The following is a 24,760-nucleotide window of genomic DNA, read 5'->3' as shown; positions in this document are numbered from 1 at the left end:
CATTCAAAACGGCACTAAACAGTGACGCGTGTCTAACATTCTAGCCATTGTAGCCCTACTTTTTTTGTTTCCACCAGCCATACCCCGTTGTGGGTTCGTTTTTAGTCTGTTTTGCGTTTTGCCGTGGACAGTGGGCCGAAATGTGAGCTACACGGCCGGTTCAAGCTACAGGCTGTGGAGTACGCTCTTGAGCACGGGAATCGTGCTGCCAGTAGACATTTTGGAATTGACGAAGTTCGTGTGCGTTACTGGCGGAAGGAAGCAGCACGACAAACTGTGCACTACGAATAGGGAACGATGTGTTTGGGGACCGAAGACAGGAAAGCTTCCTGCTGGGGAAAAAGCGGTCTTAGAATACGTCCAGCACCTGCGGAAGGAGGGCTGTGTCGTTTCGCATGAAATGGTCGGGATGCACGCTCGAGCCACAGCCAGGAAGCATGGCCTCGCTACTACTGCTTTCCAAACGAGTAATGGGTGGACAACACGCTTCATGTGGCGCAACGGACTGGGCTTGAGGAGGTGCACATCACTTTGTCAGCGACTGCCTAGTTGCTACGAAGAAAAGGTAGTGGACTTCACAAGTTTGTGATACGCGGCGCAGGACCAAGAATTTCTTCTCTCGCAAATCGGGAACGCAGACCAGACGCCCATCAATTTCGATATGCGATGAGCAGAACAATCAGTCAGACGGGAGCACGCAGCGTGCTCGTTAAAACAACAGCCGCCGAGAAGCAGCGTTTCACGCTAATGCTGGCTATCACGGCAGACGGCAGGAAGTTGCCACCGTGCGTTATCCTCAAAAGGGAAACCGTGCCAAAGGCCGACTCCAGCCGGCATACACGTGCAAGCCCAAGAGAAAGGATGGATGTCGGTCAGTCTTATGGCTGATTGGGTCCGGACAGTCTGGGGATGGCGCCCTGGTGCCCTGCTTCTCCCATCTCTCCTGTGCTCAACAGCTTTCACAGCCACCTGGCAGAGAACGTACGCCAGAAACTGAAGGAGCTGCGCACCGAGATCGCCATCATTCCAGGTGGAGCTTTGGTGCTGCCCCTTGATGTTTGTGTGAACAAGCCGTTCAAAGACAGTGTGCGCCAGTTGTAAACAGACTAAATGGCCTATGGAGGGCGCGCCCTGACGCCGACTGGCAAGATTAAAAGGCCGTCCATCGAGCTGGCATGCTCCTGAATCTTGGATGCACGGCGCTCGCTGCCAGCTATTTGATTGTAAAGAGTTTTAAGAAGACTGGAATTGCAAATGCGCTGGACACAGCGCAGATGACCAGTTGTGGGAGCAAGATGGCGAATTGGTGAGCGACCTGGATGACGTGTCTAGCGATTCTGACGAAGAGTGAAGGGCAATAAAAAGGTGTTTTCTAAGCTAATAATATAATATAATATAATATAATTAATATAATATAATATGTAACTTAATCTACCTGATGTGCCGTGTGCTTATTCAGCAGTCTGTATCCGTTTATTTGGGGGGGGGGCACAAGGCTGAGTGTCACTGCCTATATTCTTAGTTTTTTGGTGATACAACGGTTTTGCTTGGTCCCCTCAAAGTCATAATCGGGGTTCCACTGTAATCGTAATCTGATTGTATGCGTAACGCGAACTGTGTAACACTTCAGCCCTTTCTGGAAGCCAAGCAATTACCGTATTTATTCGAAATAGGTCGGGCACGAATATAGGTCGACCCCTACTTATAGCACTCTACGAGAATAAAAAAAAAATATTCGAAAATAGGTCGACCCATGTTTTTTTTTTTAGAGAACAGGAAAATTGAAACATACCACACCTTTATTTACAATTAACTTAGCGCCCTAGTCGCTGCCGGGAGTGTCACGTTCGTCAGATGTGCAAGGAAGGTTGTCGGATTCTTCGCAGGCATCCTCGGCATCCCAAATGACGTCGACTTCGCTGCCATCGATTGCGTTGGAAATGAAGCACTTTTTAAAGCCAGTCACGATAATTTCCGCGGGCAAGTCTTTCCGCGCGTCCTTCACCCACGTCGCAACTTCATTAGGCAGTTTTAGAATAGCGTACCACAAGCTTTGCGTTGGCTTTTCGCGCAACTGCACATGCGTCGTACGCTAACCGCTTGGGGCCTCCCGTTAAGTGGCAAACGCTAACGCTAACTTAGCGTACGCTATTCTAAAACTGCCTATTGAGGGAAGCCCTTCTCGCGGCGTCCCGTCGGTGTCATTGCAGCATCCTCCTTCAAGCCACTCTTTGTAACTCTTCGCCACCCGGTCCTTAATGTAGCCGGGACGTCATACCTAGCGGTATGACGACCAGGTCTGTTGGCCTTCTGCAGGGCCTCCTTGACGCCCGGAGCCTCAGTTCTTTTTCAAGAGTGTCATGCCTGCCAGTTGCTGGGCCGCGAAAAGCACGACGCTATCCATTGCACGCGAACAGTCGGTCCCGCTGCTTCCGCCAACCCTAATCAACTTTTACGTCGAACTCACGCTGAGCGACCAATTGCTGGAATTCTCGGTAAAAAGTATCACTTGACGCTTGAAGTCAGCTGTGTAGCTCTACCGACGTGACACCGTCGCAACCGCACATTTGCAAATGCGAACCGTCACGTCAGATCAACACAAACAGAGTGAGGCCTTAGGCCAGTGCCAGTGCGGCTGCGCTAGCTGCGCGTCGGCAGGCAGCACGGCTAGGGGGCTAGGGACTTCACGGCCTACCTAGGGAAATCACGGGTTCCAGCGCAAACATGGCGGAGCGGCTGCATTTCGCGGGGCTTTGAAAGGCGGTTGCACAATAACTTCTTTTTTTAGTTACTTAGTCGGAAAAGACGAACGGGTACGGTTTTTATACCAGATTTTATGGTATATAATGTGCGTGTGTAGCAGGAACTGCTTGAAGAACAGCAGGCGCGGCAGTTGAACGCCATAGGTGCGGTGCTTTTGGTCGCTTTGATCGCGAATATAGGTCGAGATTCTTTGGTCACGAATATAGGTCGATAGCTGATTATGGGCAACATTTTTGGGGAAAAAAGGTCGACCTATATTCGAATAAATACGGTGTGTGGAACCTTCGAAGGTTCGTGTAAGCGCTTATGTGCTCGGCACGCAAATCAGATTTTTTTAAACAATGAGCGATGCAACTGGTGGAAAAATCGTCTGCCACAGCTGCTAAACGATCTGCCCAAACAGATGCTCAATGAGGCCAAAGCACAAGCTAGGCACTGTCGCTGAGAAAAAAGTATACGTGTGGAAAATATGTAGTTGTCTATAACTTTACATACATATGTCTCTTCGAAATTCTATACCTCATATATTGTGAAATGAAAACAGTGCATAGAGTTGCACTAAAATGGTTCATTAGGGAGTATCGCAGTCGTTGGTAACTTTTTCCTGGTTGTTGAGTTTTGAGGTAACAGGGTTATACTGTATTGTTGAAGCTGGTGACACTCGACCGTAAGTAATTTAAAAAATTTTATTCCTGAAAAGCACATTCATTTCTTTATTGCTTCTGTGAAGTTATTACAGGAGATTATTCAAACTGCAGCAATCAGGTTGGGAACAGAGCTAAATGAGTGAGGTGCGCAGGTGGTGCATATCCTGAGGCCAAGAACTCTAGGGTGACGGCTGGCATCTTGCGGCAGCTGCAGGACAACAACCCGGTGTGGGTGCTGTTCTCGCCAAGGGACGCACGCTTTCCCCGACTCATGGTGCCTGCACAGGAGTGCCCACCCGGTGAGTCAGACCAGGGATGCCCGACAGTTTCCGGCTGAGACTCATTGGGAATGGATCTGGTGGAATTGAATTGATTCAGTGAATTGAACTGCAGAAAGCCAGAAGTATGTCCACATTGTTTGGCAGTATTTGCCTCATTCTTATGCACACCCAGTTTTAAAGGGCCCTGAACCACTTTTCCCAGTAATCATCGCGTGGCCTCAGTATTGGAGTTGATGCCTTGCGAATACATTGCGAATCCGTCCAAGACGAGTGGAGTTACAGGGATTTGTCACGGCGCTTTCTCTCTCCTCTCATCCGATGAGCACACTGGCGGATGATGAAACACAGTCGCTCTTTGCCATTGTGATTCCTGTGTGCGCTAGTGTGGCTTACTGTGTGATGTTATCAGACTGTGGAGCGAGGGGGGGTGGCACCCTGTGGCAAGAAGCACATCTGTTTCAAACACCGCTTTTATTTATGCCGGCTATTAGCCAACATCCCATCTACTGTTTGACGTCAAACAGCGAGCACTGGCAACTCCAAAGAAAGTGACCACATGCCTTGCCATGAAAAGAGGGCGCCTGAGAAAATGGCAGCTTTTCTCTCCACTTCTGGACTCTCCTTGCTGTGCACGACTGAAACATCTGGCTGAGCTTTTCATGGCAGTGTCTGCTTTCCACGGATGTTTTTTCACCAAGCCCTAAGGGTGGTTCATGACCCCTTTAAGGAAAGATGTATTGTGCTTCGAACCTTGGCCATCGGGAAACGATGTCACCATGTAGCATTGTAAAGCATCTCCGTGCTGTTTTAAGTAGCCAGTGCTGTGTGAGCTTCATCATTTTTTCCCCATGTGTGTGAATGTTCAATCCTTGCGCTTTGAGGCACGAAAGCTCCCATAAGTATGCATTCTCCTGTGCTATTTCTTACTGAAAACACCATGCAGGAACACTAAATTTTTTTCTCTTAAAATTATTGAAAAATATTTTTGCTCAAGGTGCTGCTCTGTTCGTGCTCAAAAAGAAGGTCATGTGCTGAAAAAAGATGGCGTTTCATAGTCATGACATTTCGATGTAATGCTTGGCTTTGTTATTTGTCTAGTTGGTCATGAAAAACTGGGATCTTTTTGTTCGTCTGGGCTTCACAAGGGCCCCTGAGCTCTTGGAAACTGATATTGAAGGCGATCCTTTGCCACAGTGCAATGCTGAGACATGCAAAGAAATGTCAGCCACATGCACATCCACCTTGCCTTGTATTCCAGATCATCAAGAGTTATCTAAGCCTTTTTTAGCATTTGCGTGGCACTAAAGCATTGCCATTAACATTTGTTTTTATTGTCACTCTATTGAAGCAGTTGTGGACTGCCTAAGCAAACTCGCTTGCTAATAGCATGCCTCCTGTGCAATAATGAGCAATAAAGCAGAACGCAGCTCACCTGAGACCCTGTTGGTTCATCCCGACTCGCACTACGGGCTTCATCTGCTTGCGAGGCAATACGTAGCAGAAATACGAAAGGCAGTGAGGATGAAGAGCTTTGGAGGCCAGACTCCTACCATCATTCATCTCTTGTGAATCACAACTCTTCATAGCATATTAATAGGGATTATTAGAGAGGTGCAGACAAAAACTAATACAGTAGGACCCTGCTGTTACGTTCCTCACTGCTGCGTTTTCCCGGCTGTTACGTCGTTTTCCGCCGGTCCCGGCATAGCTCCCATAGGATACAATGTATTGGGAACCCCGGTTACGTCGTAACTGTCGGACCGTTCCCGTATGATACGTCGCGAAGTGCGCCCGGAGCCGACCGAGTGACTACCAAAGAGAGCGGCCATGGCGCATTTTCACGCGGCTTGGCCTCGTTTGACCATAATATTAGCCGCATGAGAGGCGCAAACAACAGAATCTTTCAATTGATGCAAAAAAAGCATGGCCTTCGAGATTCAAATTGCAAACATGGCGTCTATGACGTAACTGCTCGTGTAAGCAAGGCCTTCGAGATTGGCATTTACTATTGACAAAAGCATAGCCTCTGAGATTTGCATTGCACAAACATGGCGTGTATGACGTAATTGCATGCGAAAGCAAGGCCTTCGAGATTGGCATTCACTTCTGCCATCGCGTTGGCGTAGACTCATCATCATCGTTATTTGTCGGAGAACGGGAGGAGTTCGAGCTGGTTGGAGCTCACATGGTCGTGCGTGCGGTTCGCGGTCGGACTCGCCGCGCCGGTCGTGATTGCGTGTGCTTAGTTCTTTCATACCTACAGCTGTTGGTGTTAAAAAAATCACATACGTTGATTACATTTCTGTGGATGAGGCCGTCCTAAGCTCCGCGTTTCTATCCATCGACTAGATCGCGGCTGAGCGCGCCAATTTTCATGCTGCTCGTAAGAATTTAAATAAAATTCTGTACCACTAAATATTTTGCCGTTTTTCCTGTTTTTCGGCTCTTACGTTTCCCGTCTCTTACGTTATTTCCTACGGTCCCTTCAAAACGTATCAGCGGGGTTCTACTGTACTTTATTTTTTATCAACTAGGCAACTTTGACAGTTGATCTGGCAAAGCCACTCCTTACTCAACCTCACTCCAAAAGCAGTTGTATCGGGACGTTCCAAGTGAAAAGAGCACTGTTGTTGCCATCACTGTACATGGCAAGTGTTTCATTCGTGACACACCGACCAACTGTTTGGGCACTCCCTTTTCTTTGCCCACGCAAGGGGGTGTTTCTCTTTTAGTCAGCCTGGCATAGGGAGGTCAAAATCGTAAAAGGTGGTGCCCTCTGTGCTGCCGAGTCAAGCCAAGAGAGCTGGTAGCATCCCTCGGTTTGCTCAGTGCCAGTGTCCTGAAATCTCTGCACGCCTCACGTTGCAGCTTATGTTGTCTCAGTAACTCCATATGCTTGCTCTTCATCACGCCAGCGTTCGTGGTGACGTGTGTACACGCACTATAAAACCATGACAGTGCTATTGCTATTGGAGTGCCCCCTTTCGGTTGAAGCTGCAACTGTTTTGGAAAGTAGTGGGGAGGAGATGCGCTGCTAACAAGCCGGAGCACAGCATGTCTACCCGCCAGCTTTCATTTTCTTCTGTGGCATGCCGAAGGTCACAAAAGTCTCGATAAATGCTTCTTAAGCATTCGCAGTGTTCACGCTCCCAACTGACAACCGTGAAGCGAAAAGTTGGATGCGAGTAGGAAAGCAAGAGTGCCACCCATATGTTACATTTTCATATTCACTGCTGCCCCTGGTTCAGACTTGCAGTGTGGTGGCACGTTGTGGCACCCCATGAATGGCTGGGCATGTCGCCCCTGCTGGTCCTCTGGTGCACGCCCACTCGATTGATACATGAGGCCTTCATGCTCCTAGTTTTATTAGCACTGCGGAGGAGAGAATTCCGTAGCACATGCAGTCCAACAATATTAGGCCCAAGCATTTGCATGAATACAGATGGGCACCTTTCTCTACATTCACACAAAGTGTTGCGGTGCTTCACCTTGAATGTCTCTCGCAGGCTTCTTTCAACGCCCCGCTGACTTCAGCCACACCTTATTCCTAGCAGAGCTGGTCAAGTGGTTGCCAGACGCCAACTTCCCCCTGGGGTGAGTCTGGTTGTGGGTGGGAGAGGGGGGGTCCCACTAAAGGAAAATAACAATTTATGTCAGAGTGAAAGCTCAATGTATGACAACGTCTAAAACGGCATTATTATCAACAGAAGTGCCCTACTTACTGAGAAATTAAGCCAAGTGTATCTCACGATGAGCGCCACAAGCGCCACATTTTGGAAGTGATCCCGACGACGTGAAAGAGTCCGACTACAATTAATCACTTGTAAAAACTAGCTGCAATAAAAAAAGAACCTTCCGTGCATCAAGAGGCGTAATAAAATGCTGCTTGTTCGTTTCTGTTTGATTCACGGAAAAAAGAACCTCTTTGGCGTTGCCATGGGGAACGGCGCGTGTGGTTCAAAGGTTCCATTTTAGCCGAACTGCGCTTCACCCGGCACCCTGCTTCGCTCTCGTGGTCGCGTCTCAGTGGTAGTTTCAGTATCGCATACCGCCGCGTGTTTTTTGCGCACTCGTGAAAGTCACTCTGACAGAAAGTTCGACAAAATGCCGCATGCATGTGATGGTGCCGAATGCCGAACGCTGCACACCGCCGCACAGTAAAGGCGGGCAACGTTGGGCACGGCAGCAGTGACGTGAGAAACACCGCTTTCAGGCGGGTGATTTGAAGTGTGCTAACGCGATGCAGACCACTAAAACGTGATTTATTTCAAAATAAGCACTTCCTTGGCACAAAACTAGCACTACAAGGTTTCTGGACCGTTATTTCAACAATCAACGTCGACTTAATATTTGCCTTTAGTGTCCCTTTAACGTAGTGCCATGTGCAGGAGGATTCGTCAGCTGCTCGGCCCTGCAGGCAGCATCCCCGTGGAGACAAATGCCATCCTCGAGTCGTACAACATCGACCACCAAGAGTTCCCACGGGCATCCTTGACGACCTTGGGGTCACCAACGAGTGGAAAGTGCCCGAGGTCAGTGCTAATCTCTGTGGATTTCAGGTTTGAGTGAATTCGAAGCAATAGTGATTTAGTCAAACAATTTCAAATCGAATAGCTTGAATAGATCACCGTCAGGCACAAATTACGATCGCCTGTCTGCAAATGTGCCGAATTCACATGACATAATCTAAGGCACTCGATACTACATTCTAAGAAAGAAAACAAGTACAGTCGAACCCACTTTAACGATCCCAGATATAACGATCTATCGGTTATAACGACCATATATTCGGTGCACTTACGATTTTCCTATGCTACCCATCGAAATTGCGTCCATATACAGCGAACATTTTCAAAGCCTCCTACCTTTACAATGAACCCTCATACACGGTCGCGGTAAAAATGTGGCGTATGCGAAGCAAAAAGGCCTTCTAAAGCATGTTCTAAAGCATGAGAGAGGCGCGCGCTCGCGCGTGCCCCGCTCCAGAAATTTACTCGCGACGACGATACCCTAGATCGGCGAGCACCGCACGCTGATTTCGGACACTGCGAGCGAGGTCGCTCACTTTCAAGTCATTTCTTCAGTGGTAGAATGGCAGTGAGGAATAAAAAAAAGAAAGAATAAGAGGCAGCATGAAGTCTTGTGGTCAGCTTTTCGCACAGCAACCTTTTCTGGCGCCGTTCTCTGCAGCTACGACTGCTTACGATGAACCTACGCCTTGGAACGCAAGAAGTTATTCATAAAATGCAATAAGCGATGACCGCGATAACTTTTCGGCGCATAAAAGTTAACTGCGTCGACGGCACAATGTGCAGCAAAATGTCTCGTCTTTTCGGTAACGGCACAGACCACTCGATCAGTGATTACAACTTCCGCGCGATTGTGGCGATGCCTTCATGGATAAGCATCAGAAGAGAGCGAACGAGTGTGGCGACCAGCAATGAATGTGCCATTATGATTATCGCCGACAATCAAAGTCATCTGCAGCTATCTGCACGACTGCACGTGTGGTGTAACCTGTTCGGATTGATGGCAGTACGAGCAGTACAAGCGCGATGCTGCCGTTTCGGTAGCATCGCTGGTTTTGAGCGGCATGGCCACCGAGAGGCACGGGCACCGAAAAACGTCGATTCACTTACAGCGAGCGTATACCGCGTATACTTCGTGTTATATTAGGCGACAACTATGGCGACAACCCAAGCGCGCCGCACCTCGTCGTGCAGAACTGTCAGAGCATCGCGGAGGCAAGAGTGCACGTTACTTGCAAAATGCTTGTATTCGCCACTTTGAGCGAACAGACTACCCACCGCACCCATGCACGGTCTGAAGGGAAGCGGACACGAACCACGCACAAATGTGCGTAATACAACAAGCGGCCTGGCAGTGATGGCGTGATCCTGTAGGCGATGCGCTGCACGCAACTAGCCAAGGGGATCGGCTCCACGTGGCGGTACCGCTGTTCAGTAAAACGGTGTCAGTTCACTGCAAAAACGATTTAAGTCACTCGTGCACACAGTGGGTGAAGCGCAGCGGTCGTCGCTTCACAAAGCGAAAAGGCTTAACGTGACACCAGAGGGGTCGTTGGCACTTCTCAATAAAAATGCGCAGAAAGAAAAAAGCGGCTTGGTTGCTAAATGCACATTTTTGAGGGCGAGTCCATTTACAATGAACGACTGATATAACGGCCATTTTCGCGGCACTTTCGAGTTCGTTATAAACGAGTTCGACTGTAGTATGTTGCTTAGTGGGAGTTTTGGTAATTAATCCTAATGAGCATGTAATTCAATATTTAATTATTCTGCAATCAGTCATGTTCCATTTTTACATGAAAATATGCAGCACACTGTGGTTAAGGAAAGACGCAGTGATTATGCAGAAAGCATCATCCTTTAGCAGCTCGTTGTTTCATAGAACCATCAGTCAGTGGAATCCACTTCCTTCCACAAATACCTTCTTTTCTGCATTAAAAACGATAGAACCACAGGCTTAAAAATATCCTGCCTGGCAATCACCATGATGTGTACACTCTGCACCTTGTACTGTGCCATTTACCACTACCGCACTTTGTTGTAATTATTCTTCACTTTGTTATTTACCGTTTTATTATTAACCTTTTATCGTTGTGCTTTGTGCTTTTTTTTTTAACTCCATTTTGCTAATACATGTGACATTTGCGACGCAGCTGTGTATGTTTGTGTTGGTGTAGGATAATGTACATTTTTCATTTGCACAGATTTATGTAAGCCTGCAATTTTCATGTTCTTTTTCTGTACGCTCCACTGTAATGCTTGCATGGCGCTGTGGGTACTAAAAAATAATAAATAAATATGTCTTCTGACTTTTGAAGTGTGGTTTCGCGGCAGAGGGGACCCCACTCTGCAGTGAAACCACATTTTCAGGCGGGTTGCATACGCTTACGCCTATTTATTCATTTCTAGTACTTTGAAATTTTGGAAATTTAAATCCTTGTCGAAGTGAATTCAAATGCTCTAATATTCGTTGGAATATTTGAAGTACTCGAATATTCACACAGGCCTACTAATCTCCTTACGTTCAATGCATGCGAGTGCAATGTTAAAATAAGCATGCTATAGTTGGTGTCTGCACTTGCCATGAAATTCGTGAAAAGCCCCATATTTGGCTGCCCCATAAATGGCTGATGTTATTGCCATGTTTAAAGATGAAGTCATGTCTGCAGTGCTCTACTACCATTGCATGAATCAAGCCAATGGTGAAGTCACTCACTGGGTGCCAGTCCATTTATCCAGTCTGAGTGAGCAACGTTTTTAACTTCCCTCGCTAGTGTCAGCCACGAGCAGCACACATGCATTCTCCATGCACCTTGCAGCAGCCATTTCTTAAAGGGCCCCCGACACCGAAATCGAAACCTTGAGATGTGTGTGTTGTTTGACTGTCCTGTATACGGCGGCACTTCTGGCCGATTATTAGTGGCGTGCGTTGCCTCTAAGGCATTTTAATTTGATTTTAAAGGAAACGCAAGTGCTCATCTGAGTTGACTGCACCTCACGACATCGCCACTAGCATGACGTAGATGAAGGCCCATGTGACATTCCACCAGAAACACGAGAATTGTCGATGTCGCAGAACATTTGCGGGGTACACACAAAACCACGAAGGGCACCAACGAAGGCTTTTGTTCCTTGCCCCTCCCGCTTTGTTGTCGGGCTGCTCTCAAAGTGGTTTCAGCTGCTTACACCAGAAATGCTTTTCTTTTCCTGAGGGTACATGCTCTTAACAGGCTTAGCTCATACCTAAGCATTCACATTCCTTACTGCGCGTGAGGCCCCGATTTAAAGCACTGTGCTGTCAGCGTCATCAAAGCTTGAGCGCACGTGGTCTCAGGCATCCCCTGCTGTGGGGCACTAGGTTCTTACGATTTTAGGCAGGCGTTTCAAAGTGACACTAAATTGGTCACAGTTAACGATGCTAGCATTAATTATACGACACATTAAGCACTAACGATTCAATTTCAGCATTACCAGACACAAGGCTACAAACTACAGTAAAAAAGTCACAAACAAAAATTTCGCTGTCAGGGCTCCTTTAACGTAGTTTGTAAAAAAAAATGCCTGCAACTCGTAGCACAAGTTTACTCATTGAGTGAAAAAGCAGGCATTACTTACACACCCAGTTAAATAAAGAATTGACTAATTAACGAGGTTGCAGAAATATTCAAGTTTAGAGTTTGAATCTCATAATACCTAATTGAAGGTTCTGGTTCTGGATCTACCAGCTGGCTTGGAGCTGCACTGCATGTTGACGGCATTATTCAAAATGGGTCATTCAGATTGTTGGCAGTCTGCCTTGTAGTTCAGCAATCCTTTGTGAAGCAACCTGTTGTGCATATCGGGTTTTTCAGGAAGAACTGTCGGGGCGAAGAGACTTTCGAGAAGAGCTGGTGTTCACCGTGGACCCAAGACCGCACGAGATCTGGACGACGCCATCTCGTGTCGCCGGCTCGTTGTGGCCGAAGGGGATTCGTGTGAGCTGTGGGAAGTGGGCGTGCACATAGCGGATGTGTCTCGCTTTGTGCGGCCAGGAACACAGCTCGACCAGGTGGCCCAGAAGCGGGCAACCAGTGTCTACCTCGTGGAACAGGTAAGTGACTGGAGCGGCTTCACCCCATCTGTGAATAAGATCATTTCTTATGTAGTGGAACCTCCATTATGCTTCCCCGGTTTTGCAACAACCAGCATTTCGCGGCAAAAGCCCCATAGAAAATGTATTAAAAACCTCAATATACGATTCAATTTTACGTCGACCCCACATTGTACAACAACTCTCTGATGCCGTCCGAGAAAAAAAATATCTCCTTCTTTACTTGAATCTAATGCGGACCAAATATTCCCGGGTGCAAAATAAAAACTTTCCAAGCCCCTATGTTCACGATTAGAAAAAAATACAGTGGTACCCTGATTATACGACGTTCAGGGGACCACGCAAAATCATCCTATAATTGGAAAAACTAAGAATATAAGCAGTGATGGTCTGTTGCCCCAGAAAAGTGGTACACACTGCCTGAGAAAGTCCGCAGCACGAACCTGCGCTGCTCCAAGAAAAGCGGATTAAATTATTTGGAAAACAAACCACGCCATCTCCACGAAGTGAATGCTGATGAGTGGGGCGAAGCTCCAACGCTAACTAGTGCGCGCGCCGAGTGTGCAGCGGGGCGGGGAGTGCACGCCTGTGCCGCGCCGCCGCTCAGGCGGTGCGCCGTCTAGCCGGCGCCCTTTGAATTATAGCACAGCTGCACCTCTAGCAGGAGCAATGAGAACTAGCGTACATGGCACGAGGGACCTAGCACGCGCACGCGGGTGCAGCGGAGCAGGGGAGTGCAGGTGTGTGCCACGCCGCGGCAGCGCCCATCTAGCGGGTGCGCTTGGAATTATAACACAACTGCGCCTCTAGCGGGAGCAATGAGAACTAGCGTACATGGCGCAAGGGACCTAGTACGCGCGTCGAGAGTGCAGCGGAACCGGGGAGTGCAGGTGTGTGCCGCGCCGCGCCTCATCTAGCGGGCGCCCTTTGAATTATAGCACAGCTGCACCTCTATCAGGAGCACTGAGAACTAGCGTACATGGCGCGAGGGACCTAGCACGCGCACCGAGGGTGCAGCGGAGCAGGGGAGGGCAGGTGTGTGCCACGCCGCGGCAGCGCCCCATCTAGCGGGTGCCCTGAATTATAACACAACTGCGCCTCTAGCGGGAGCAATGAGAACTAGCGTACATGGCGCGAGGGACCTAGCACGCGCGTCGAGAATGCAGCGGAACTGGGGAGTGCAGGTGTGTGCCGCGCCGCGCCTCATCTAGCGGGCGCCCTTTGAATTATAGCAGCTGCACCTCTAGCAGGAGCACTGAGAACTAGCGTACATGGCGCGAGGGACCTAGCACGCGCACCGAGGGTGCAGCGGAGCAGGGGAGTGCAGGTGTGTGCCACGCCGGCAGCGCCCCATCTAGCGGGCACCCTTTGAATTATAGCACAGCTGCACCTCTAGCAGGAGCACTGAGAACTAGCGTACATGGCGCAAGGGACCTAGCACGCACGTCGAGAGTGCAGCGGAACCGGGGAGTGCAGGTGTGTGCCGCGCCGGCCTCATCTAGCGGGCGCCCTTTGAATTATAGCACAGCTGCACCTCTAGCAGGAGCACTGAGAAAGCGTACATGGCGCGAGGGACCTAGCACGCGCACCGAGGGTGCAGCGGAGCAGGGGAGTGCAGGTGTGTGCCACGCCGCGGCAGCGCCCCATCTAGCGGGCACCCTTGAATTATAGCACAGCTGCACCTCTAGCAGGAGCACTGAGAACTAGCGTACATGGCGCAAGGGACCTAGCACGCGCGTCGAGAGTGCAGCGGAACCGGGGAGTGCAGGTGTGTGCCGCGCCGCGCCTCATCTAGCGGGCGCCCTTTGAATTATAGCACAGCTGCACCTCTAGCAGGAGCACTGAGAACTAGCGTACATGGCGCGAGGGACCTAGCACGCGCACCGAGGGTGCAGCGGAGCAGGGGAGGGCAGGTGTGTGCCACGCGCGGCAGCGCCCCATCTAGCGGGTGCCTGAATTATAACACAACTGCGCCTCTAGCGGGAGCAATGAGAACTAGCGTACATGGCGCGAGGGACCTAGCACGCGCGTCGAGAATGCAGCGGAACTGGGGAGTGCAGGTGTGTGCCGCGCGCGCCTCATCTAGCGGGCGCCCTTTGAATTATAGCACAGCTGCACCTCTAGCAGGAGCACTGAGAATAGCGTACATGGCGCGAGGGACCTAGCACGCGCACCGAGGGTGCAGCGGAGCAGGGGAGTGCAGGTGTGTGCCACGCCGCGGCAGCGCCCCATCTAGCGGGCACCCTTTGAATTATAGCACAGCTGCACCTCTAGCAGGAGCACTGAGAACTAGCGTACATGGCGCAAGGGACCTAGCACGCACGTCGAGAGTGCAGCGGAACCGGGGAGTGCAGGTGTGTGCCGCGCCGCGCCTCATCTAGCGGGCGCCCTTTGAATTATAGCACAGCTGCACCTCTAGCAGGAGCACTGAGAACTAGCGTACATGGCGCGAGGGACCTAGCACGCGCACCGAGGGTGCAGCGGAGCAGGGGAGGGCAGGTGTGTGCCACGCCGCGGCAGCGCCCCATCTAGCGGGTGCCCTGAATTATAACACAACTGCGCCTCTAGCGGGAGCAATGAGAACTAGCGTACATGGCGCGAGGGACCTAGCACGCGCGGAATGCAGCGGAACTGGGGAGTGCAGGTGTGTGCCGCGCCGCGCCTCATCTAGCGGGCGCCCTTTGAATTATAGCACAGCTGCACCTCTAGCAGGAGCACTGAGAACTAGCGTACATGGCGCGAGGGACCTAGCACGCGCACCGAGGGTGCAGCGGAGCAGGGGAGTGCAGGTGTGTGCCACGCCGCGGCAGTGCCCCATCTAGGGCACCCTTTGAATTATAGCACAGCTGCCTCTAGCAGGAGCACTGAGAACTAGCGTACATGGCGCAAGGGACCTAGCACGCAGTCGAGAGTGCAGCGGAACCGGGGAGTGCAGGTGTGTGCCGCGCGCGTCATCTAGCGGGCGGCCCTTTGAATTATAGCACAGCTGCACCTCTAGCAGGAGCATGAGAACTAGCGTACATGGCGCGAGGGACCTAGCACGCGCACGAGGGTGCAGCGGAGCAGGGGAGTGCAGGTGTGTGCCACGCCGCGGCAGCGCCCCATCTAGCGGGCACCCTTTGAATTATAGCACAGCTGCACCTCTAGCAGGAGCACTGAGAACTAGCGTACATGGCGCAAGGGACCTAGCACGCGCGTCGAGAGTGCAGCGGAACCGGGGAGTGCAGGTGTGTGCCGCGCCGCGCCTCATCTAGCGGGCGCCCTTTGAATTGTAGCACAGGCACCTCTAGCAGGAGCACTGAGAACTAGCATACATGGCAGAGGGACCTAGCACGTGCACCGAGTGTGCAGCGGAGCAGGGAGTGCAGGTGTGTGCCACGCCGCGGCAGCGCCATCTAGCGGGTACCCTTTGAATTAAACAAACTGTGCCTCTAGCGGGAGCAATGAGAACTAGCGTACACGGTGCGAGGGACATAGCCCCGGCTATAGGAGCTTCCCCCTAAAATGAGCCCAAGCATTTTATTGAAGGTGTGAACGAATCTCAACCTTTTAAAAAATCTGATCTTTTTCTGTGAGTTTGCAGCCACGACAGCGCCCCAGCCCTCTGGTAGCTAGACAGCAGCTAGTTCCGGTTTCTGCGGCTGCCACCTTTTAACATGGACGGGCTTAAAGGACCCCTGACACCGAATTTGGAAACTCGAGATGCTTGTGTTGTTTGATAGTCCTGCATGCGGGGGCACTTCTGACCGATTATGAGTGACGAGCGTTGCCTTTAAGATATTTTAATTTGGTTTTAAAGTAAGCCTGAGTGCTCATCTGAATTTTGAACTCCTATCAACATAACCACTAGTATGACGTAGACGTAGGCCCCTTGTGACGTTGCAGAGGTAAAGCAAGTGTTGTCGACGTGACAGACAGAAATATGCGCGGTGCATGCACTGTGCTTTATTGCGAAGCATGTTTGCTCTCCCACCTTCTCCTTCTTCGGTACGTGTCGGCAGGCAGCGTGAGCTCTCCGTGTGTGTGTTCTCCAACTGGCAGTTCAACAAGCGCATGGCTGACGTCACCCAATACTGAGCGCACGTCATCACGCGTGCCCCGAGGCGGGACCGCCGCGGCGCGGCGCTAGTTTCTTATCCTCTTTCGGCGCGCGTTTTGAACCTACACTAAAAATGACCATAATTAACGCTGCCAGGAATAATTAGACATCACGTTGGAGCATTTACGGTGTCATTCCGTGGTTACAAGACATAGACCTACTTATTACAACATAAATGTCACAAACAAGAAATCGGCTGTCAGGGCCCTTTAACAATCGCCGTTCAACACGGTCCGATGCAACAAGCGAAATCTAGTGAAAAAACATCTGCCATGTTATCTGCTCACAATGGTCACTCTAGAACCAGCCAGCCAGAAGAAAAAAAAAACGACTGCACCGAAAGTGTGCAGCGTGGTGAGCAGTGCAATGCGACAAAAACGAATGCACTCTGGTTGGCTCTGGCTAGCTATGGCAGCCCGCGAGTCGAAAAATTGAAGAGGTCCTGTGGTGGCAACGCGGAGGAACTCGGTTCCTCAGTTTCCCGACTTTTTTCATGTGGATGCAGTGTGTTCACGTGCCAGCCTGCATCGTCTTAGGGCTTTTTCTTTCTCAGACGGTCCCAAGGAGGCATTGTACAAGGAAGGGCTGGCGTAAAATTGAGTCGTACAAGCAAGGTTTTTAATATATTATTTCTATGTGGGTTTTGCCGGGAGCAAGCCAGTTTGTCGTAAAATGGGGGTCGTCGCATGACCAGGGAATGTTTATTTAAAGTTTCTCTGTAGTGTGAGACAGGCACAGTATGCCTTCTTAGTAGAGCTGTGCGAATAGCAAAATTTTGGGTGCGAAGCGAATTCGAATAATAAAGATTGAGTGCGAATCGAATCGAATAATTTCGAATAATTTTCGAATATTTCTCAAACATTTTTCGAATAATTCGAAGTGAACTTACAGAAAAAGTTGCAGAGAATCCCTAAGTATGTTCCTGTGAGATCGCAACATGAAAGTGTTTCTTTTCGCTAGGTTGATGAAGCGCTGGTGGGGTCAATATTTCATAGTTGTCTTTCTTATCAAGAGTGAGGCAATGTAGAGGCCGAATTGTATTTATGTACATGATTTGGTGCAACCAAAGTGTTGCCGACAAACACTTTACACGTGATAGGCAGAGATGCCATTTCCTCAGCCTCTCCTCCTCTTTCAACTGCTGTGGAAGGCCAACTGACGTGGCGGACAAGGGTGTGCTCCCTTCAAGTTTGGAGTTCCAAATCTGCCAAGTAGATGTCGATATATAAGAACATCTGAAATTTTGGATGCTAAAAAGCTTCGGCGTCCAATTTTTCAGACTTCCTGCCCAATTTCAGGTCCAAAACAGCATTAATTGAGCCCCCAACTCTGCCACATCTTACATCTCCATGTTGGAACCAGCGTTTTCTCGAGTTAATACATTTACGACGTAGCGGAGCTTGAAAGGCAGCTTTGCCGCAATAGGGGGGTGTGATGAGGTGAAGCATATTGAAAATCTAGGGACCACTTCCAAACGGACGTTGACTGTCTCTTGGCTAAGTTCGACTGTAACGGACCTTGAAAGGCAGCTTTGCCGCAATACGGGGGTAGAGGAGGTGAAGTATATTGAAAATCTAGAAACCACTTCCAATCAGACGTTGACTGTCTCTGCCTAAGTTCGACCGTAACGGAGCTTGAAAGGCAGCTTTACCGCAATACGGGGGTGTGATGAGGTGAAGCATATTGAAAATCTAGGGACCATTTCCAAACCGGACTTTGTCTCTTGGCTAAGTTCGACCGCAACGGAGCTTGAAAGGCAGCTTTGCCGCAATACGAGAGTGTAATGAGGTGAAGCATATTGAAAATCTGAAGGGGTCACTTTCAACCGGACGTTGACTGCATTTGTCTTTGGGAAGTTCGAATAGTTCGAATAGTGAAATTTCAGTGCGAATCGAATCGAATAGCAAACACTATTCGAAAAATATTCGAAATTTCGAATATTCGCACACCCCTACTTCTTAGACTGGAAAATTTATTCTCCTGGCAGTTCATGGGCTTCTGTGATGCAGTTTTCCTGGCTTCAAGATCTCTTCTGAAAATGCCTCGATGGCATGCCTATCCAGGGCCATTACTTAGACGTGCTATATCCACATGGAGTAGCTTCAGCTTGTCAGAAAGTTCGTCTTTGAGATCCGAATATTTTCACATTCTCAGTCCATGGAAACTTTTCCTGGTGATCATACAGCTGAAGATCTCCTCCCTTTGTTTGCTGTACTCGGCGCAGGCGTTGACCATGCATCAAGGACGCAACGCAGGTATTTTCACCGCGCAAAATAACTTTCCCTTGACGTGAGCGTTCATAATAAGAGCGGCACATCACCAATTGCACTTTACAAGGGAACAAATAAGACGCACGCATCTCTGTCACACACGAAAGCATCTTACACGAACTCCCAAGAAAATGTGCTCCATTGCCATTATGATAACGATGACACTGTATCTGACTCTTCTGATGGGGGCTGCTGCCAACGCAGTTTTGGTTTCATCTTATGCACAGGGAATTTTCGGACTGGATTTATTGGAAATTGGATTTGACTTTTTTTTTAAGTCGAGAATAAAGAGTTGCTCATGCCTCCTTTGATGAAATGCTTAGATGCCGTTTTCAAAATCATTTAATCTACCTTCCTCGGAGAAGTGCAGGGTCATGTCGTGGGCTTATTCAGTGGTCTGTTCCCTTTTTTTGGGCAAGGCTGAGGGTCACTGCCTGTATTCTTAGTTTTCGATTATATGATGGTTTGCATGGTCCCTCAAAGTCGTATACTCGGGTTTCCTCTTTGCTTAGATCACAGGGGCACAAAAGAAGTCAGGGCCAGTATTCAATAACAGTTCTTTCTTGAACAGTCTTGCTCTGTTCACTCGAATTATCCACGTTATCACAATCACTATGCAGTATGTATATGTGAAATCTTTACCTGATACGGTGCAGTTCAATAGGCCACTAGGGTGAAGATGTGGAGCAGCATGCATGTTAAAGAAAAAGAAACCCTGACTGGAATTTCTGCCCTGCCTACCTGAGAGCATCCTTTTGGCTTGCAGTATTGTTTGATTTCATCACTTGGTAAAAATTACCTGCAGCTGCTTTTTCAAAGTCTCAGAGTGGCAATGGCCTCTTTGCAGGGACAGCTTCGATTCTCCCATTTGAAACCCACCACCTCTTCTCTAATTTATAGGCTTAAGTTTTTATAGTTAACACTTACTGCATTCAAGGTGTCAGCTGCCCAGGAATGGTAATAATGAAAGCACGAGCAAATATACCACATTTCCTTTATTTTCAAGGATTTGCAGACACTTTTCTTGATAGACCTGCTACAGTGGATCACAAATTTTTTCGTTGGTGTTCTCAGGTGATTCCGATGCTGCCACGGCTGCTGTGTGATCACCTGTGCAGCTTGCACCCTGGTGAGGACAAGCTGACCTTCTCAGTGGTCTGGACACTGACCTCCGACGGTCGGGTGCTGAGTGATGGTTTGGCCGCTCCATCATCCGGTCGTGCTGCAAGCTGAGCTACGAGCATGCACAGGTGAGACTTCGGACTTAGGCGGATATTCGAACCAATGTCGCAGTATTCGAAACCAACGAAGGGACTACATTTAGTGCTTGTAACACCTGCATCCTTGAAGCACCGCTAAAAGTCGTAGGCTAAGAAGGAACAACACACAGGTACGACGCTGACTCGCAACTAAAAAATTTTATGAAAAGAACACCCACGTAAACAAGAACAAAGAAAAACAAGGAAAAGTGTGCAAAAGTAGGGGTGTGCGAATATTCGAAATTTCGAATATTTTTCGAATAGTGTTTGCTATTCGATTCGATTCGCACTGGAATTTTACTATTCGAACTATTCGAACTTGCCAAAAACAAATGCAGTCAACGTCCGATTGAAAGTGACCCCTTCAGATTTTCAATATGCTGCACCTCATCACACCCCGGTATTGCGGCAAAGCTGCCTTTCAGCTCCGGGTGGATCGAATTTAGCAAGACACAGTCAACGTCCGATTGGAAGTGGTCCCTAGATTTTTAATATGCTTCACCTCGTCACACCCCAGTATTGCGGCAAAGCTGCCTTTCAAGCTCCGTTACGGTCGAATTTAGCAAGACACAGTCAACGTCCGATTGGAAGTGGTCCCTAGATTTTCAATATGCTTCACCTCATCACAGCCCCTTATTGCGGCAAAGCTGCCTTTCGAGCTCTGCTACGGTCGCAAATGTATTAACTCAAGAAAATGCTGGTTCCAACATGGAGATATAGATGTGGCTGAGTAGGGGTCTCATTAATGCTGTTTCGGGCCTGAAATTTCGGCAGGAAGTCCGAAAAATCGGACGCCGAAGCTTTCTAGCATCCAAAATTTCAGATGTTCTTATATATCGACGTCTACGAGGCAGATTTGGAACACCGAACTTGAAGGGAGCACACCTTTGTCTGCCACATCAGTTGGGCTTCCACAGAAGTTGAAAGAGGAGGAGAGGCTGAGGAAATGGCATTTTGCCTATCAGTGTAAAGTGTTGTTGTTGGCAACACTTTGGTTGCACCAAATCATCTACCTAAATACAATTCGGCCTCTACATTGCCTCATTCTTGATAAGACAACTATGAAACGCCACCCTGCCAGTCCTTCATCAACCTAGTGAAAAGAAACACTTTCATGTTGCTATCTCATAAGAATATGCTTAGGAATCCTCTCTAACTTTTTTTCTGCAATTTTGCTTCGAAGTATTCGAAAAATATTGTAGAAATATTCGAGAAATATTCGAAAAATATTTGATTCGATTCGCACTCACACTTTAATATTCGAATTCACTTCGCACCCAAAATTTTGCTATCGCACAGCTCTATGCAAAAGCAAAGTGGGTAATCTAGTCTATAGTACAGTCAAGCCCCGCTACAACGAAATTGACGGTGCTCGGAAAAATGTTCGTTGAAGCGAACATTTCGTTGTGGTGAAATCGAAAAAAATATGGCTGACCTGAGCTAGTAGAACGGTGAAACTTTTATTTCCAAAATTCAAAAAGTGTCTGCTGCTTCCTTTGCGTCTCCAGCAGCGTCACGACGCGATTCTCATATATGCATAGCGACGCCATGTTGAAAAGCACGCGGAAACAACGGCTTCCGTGAACAAATCAAACAGGCAAGGGCGCGCAACACAAACTGCGCAGTTGCACTAATACGCTAACACTAGCTATTCGCCGACAACAGCGACATGCAGGCGTGCTATCGCGGAGTGATGATTTACGCCTTATTCTATGCTATTCTTATCCACCACTCGCGGCTGGCTGATCCCGTTGATAACGTGGACGAATTGTCGCTCCGACCACCAGTCGCACTGGCCAAGCGCGATAAGCACGAAAAGCATTGGCATTGGAAAAGGCATCGTTCCGCGACTGCACCCCAGGGCCGCTCGCATTGATAACGCAAATGTATCGTCGCTCTGACCACTAGCGAAGCGCGAAAAGCACGAAAAGCATTGGAAAGGCATCGGAAAAGGAATCGTTCCGCGATTGCACCCCAGTTGCCTCAGTGTCAACAACTGAGCTTTGGCTTCGGATTGTCTGCGACTAAGAAACAACTCAAGCCAGTTGCGAAAGCAGGGCAGTCTGATCGCCGTTGCTATCAAGCAATGGCGGCCCCCATGCTCAGTCAACAGCGGTGGTTTCTGGTGGTTCCAATACGCGATTTAGACTTTGAATTCGTATTTTTATGTTCTAAAATGCACCAAAATGTCCGAGATTGTGTTTATTGCACGGTAAATTAAATTTTTGAGCCCGGAATGCATCGTCAAATTTCGTTGAAGCGGAACGGCAGCAGAAAAAGTGTTCGTTGTGGCGAGCATATTTATGCATTGACTCCTATGGACTGTTGACGGGAAACCGAGAATTTTTCGTTGTACCGGAAATTTCGTTGAAGTGGAGTTCGTTGTAGTGGAGTTCAACTATACAGTAAAACCTTGTTAGCCCGGATCTCACAGGACCGGCGAAAATGTCCCAAGTTAACCGAATTCCAGATTATCGAATGGATCATGCAAACAAAAGGAAAATGTACTCGGCGCAGACAAACCTTTATTTCACGAAAAAACTGCATTATTTTTGTCTGCCTCGTTGTCGGAATTGGTGCTAGAACAATCTTCTTCCACGCTCGCTGTCGCAAGAACCGACACAGAACTCCTCGAGGACAGTGAGGGCTTCGGCGGCTTCCTGCACGGTGCGATGTTGCGTCGGCTCATTTTGACTGTCATCGGAACAGTGATTCTGATCCTTTTCGAGCACTTCCGATAATATGTCATCGTCAGTCAGCGGACCAGCATCGTCTATAGCAACATAGTCTTCAAACTAGACACCACTAGGAAGGAGAGACTTAAAACGCGTGTCATTCACCTCTTCATCGTCCATGTTTCCAGTGGGCTCGCGGGTGTCTTCTGGAACATCTGAGTCGTCATTCGCTGGCTGCTGTAGCCGCTTCACTCCAGTGACGGTCGGCATCACTATGAAGCGCGACGACGGCGGCAACACGCACAAGCACAGCCGAAGAACATAACATGCAAGAGCTTGCACACTACGCACGAAGTCGCAACACAAAGAAACCAGCAGCGTAAGCATAGCGAGCAGCTGTGGTGACAGTGGCAGCGCAAACCGTCCCGTCATCCGTGCATTCTGCATTTAGTAGACGCTAGATGCCCCGGCGGCCCAAGCGCTTCCGCCAGGTGGTGACTAGCGCTACCCAGCCGCTTCCCCCTCATTCACTATCATCATGGTCATATTCTGCTGCACTTGTTCGTTTGGTTACAATTTCTCCAAAACTCCAATTCTGCCGTCAGTTACGGCAAGCAGTGCTTGAACCTCCAAGCCGCCAAGATTGTGCGACTCAAAGCATGGGAGTCCCGGTAGCCCTCTCCGGAGTTGTCCGAGTTAACCGGTGTGTGGCTAAATCCCTTCATATTAACGAGCATTTGACACCATTCAAGTATACATACCATTCAAGTATACATTTGTGGGATGATAAGACCTTTGTATCTGCAAACACAGGAGAACAACCACACGGGCAGCAGTGTGACGAAGCATCCGATTTCTTCAGTGACTGATTATGCTCCTTTAAAAGCAGATATCGGTGGAGACATGGCTCCACCGTGCGGCATTGACGGATAACACGCTGGCGTGTTGACTAGGCTTGTGTGAATATTGCCCGCCACGGTGGCCTAGTGGTTATGGCAGTCGACTGCTGACCCGAAGGTCGCGGGATCGAATCCCGGCTGCGGCGGCTGCATTTTTGATGGAGGTAAAAATGTTTGAGGCCTGTGTACTTAGATTTAGGTGCACGTTAAAGAACCCCAGGTGGTCGAAATTTCCGGAGCCCTCCACTACAGCGTCTCTCATAATCATATCCTGGTTTTGGGACGTTAAACCCCAGATATTATATTAGCAATTTTTTGGCACGTGGAATTTTTTAGGGCGCTGTGGCGACCTTCCCTGTCTGCGGCGAGAAATGCACCCATCACTTCGACCTTTTTGCTGAGCGTGAAACCTGCTGCCTAATTCCCACCTTTTTGGCAGCGAGCTAACCGCTTCCCACCCGCATCCCATTCTGCACATTCAGACATGAAAGATGCTTGAATGATCGCCTGCGTGAGCACGCCAACAATGTCAGAAACGGAAGAAACGGGTTCTCCAGTCATACATTGTAGTGTATGCCCCCCCCCCCTTGTGCATTCCATCGCAGGTGGCCCTGGTGAAGCAGCAGCGCACACGTCCCCCGCGGGTGAGAGTCGAGCGTCTCGTTCGCATGTGCCCGTTTGCGTGGCTAATGCATGGCTTGTAATTCTTCTACGCTAGGAAGAACACGGCGGCAGGTGCCAGCTGCGCATGAGGGGGTGGGGAGAGGAGGCAGATGTCACTTTAAGCAAAAGTGAAAAATCTAGGGTCTTTAGTTCGATGGTACTTGAGGAGCTATATGCTCCTCATGTACCATGCGGACCATGCGTTGTACTTGAGGAATGCACACACCAAGCCAGCCTTATGCCTATCGCAAAGGTAGTTAGAATTCCTGGAAGGACACCAGCGATATGCGAGGGGTTCCTTTGTATGTTTCCATAAACATTCCTTGTTTCGTTCTTTCTTCTCTTTCTGCTTTTCCCATGTGTGTAGGAAACAATAAACCTTTAGTTGGAAGTAGGCGCTCGTTTTCGTCGTTGATATGTCCTCCGTCTTGCTTTGCACTGAGCCACTTCAGCAAAAATGGAAAACCAACTAGCCCAAACTGTTACCTTGGTAAACAGAAGGTCATTGAAATAAGCCTGGCCACCACTGCGGCGGCAAGGAAGGAGCCTTTCCTTCTCCCTCTTTTAACCAGAAACATGTGCTTC

The 24,760-nt window shown here is 49.1% G+C and overlaps 1 pseudogene; it reads left to right on the top strand.

Moving 5' to 3' along the window:
* Positions 1-909: 909 nt before the first annotated feature.
* Positions 910-24,156, top strand: LOC125756236 (DIS3-like exonuclease 2; annotated as a pseudogene).
* The last annotated feature ends 604 nt before the right edge of the window (positions 24,157-24,760 follow it).

The sequence above is a fragment of the Rhipicephalus sanguineus genome, unplaced genomic scaffold, assembly GCF_013339695.2.
Source record: "Rhipicephalus sanguineus isolate Rsan-2018 unplaced genomic scaffold, BIME_Rsan_1.4 Seq275, whole genome shotgun sequence".
In the NCBI taxonomy this organism is placed as follows: domain Eukaryota; kingdom Metazoa; phylum Arthropoda; class Arachnida; order Ixodida; family Ixodidae; genus Rhipicephalus; species Rhipicephalus sanguineus.
The sequence above is the reverse complement of the archived record's forward strand: the minus strand, read 5'-3'. Positions and strand labels throughout refer to the sequence as shown.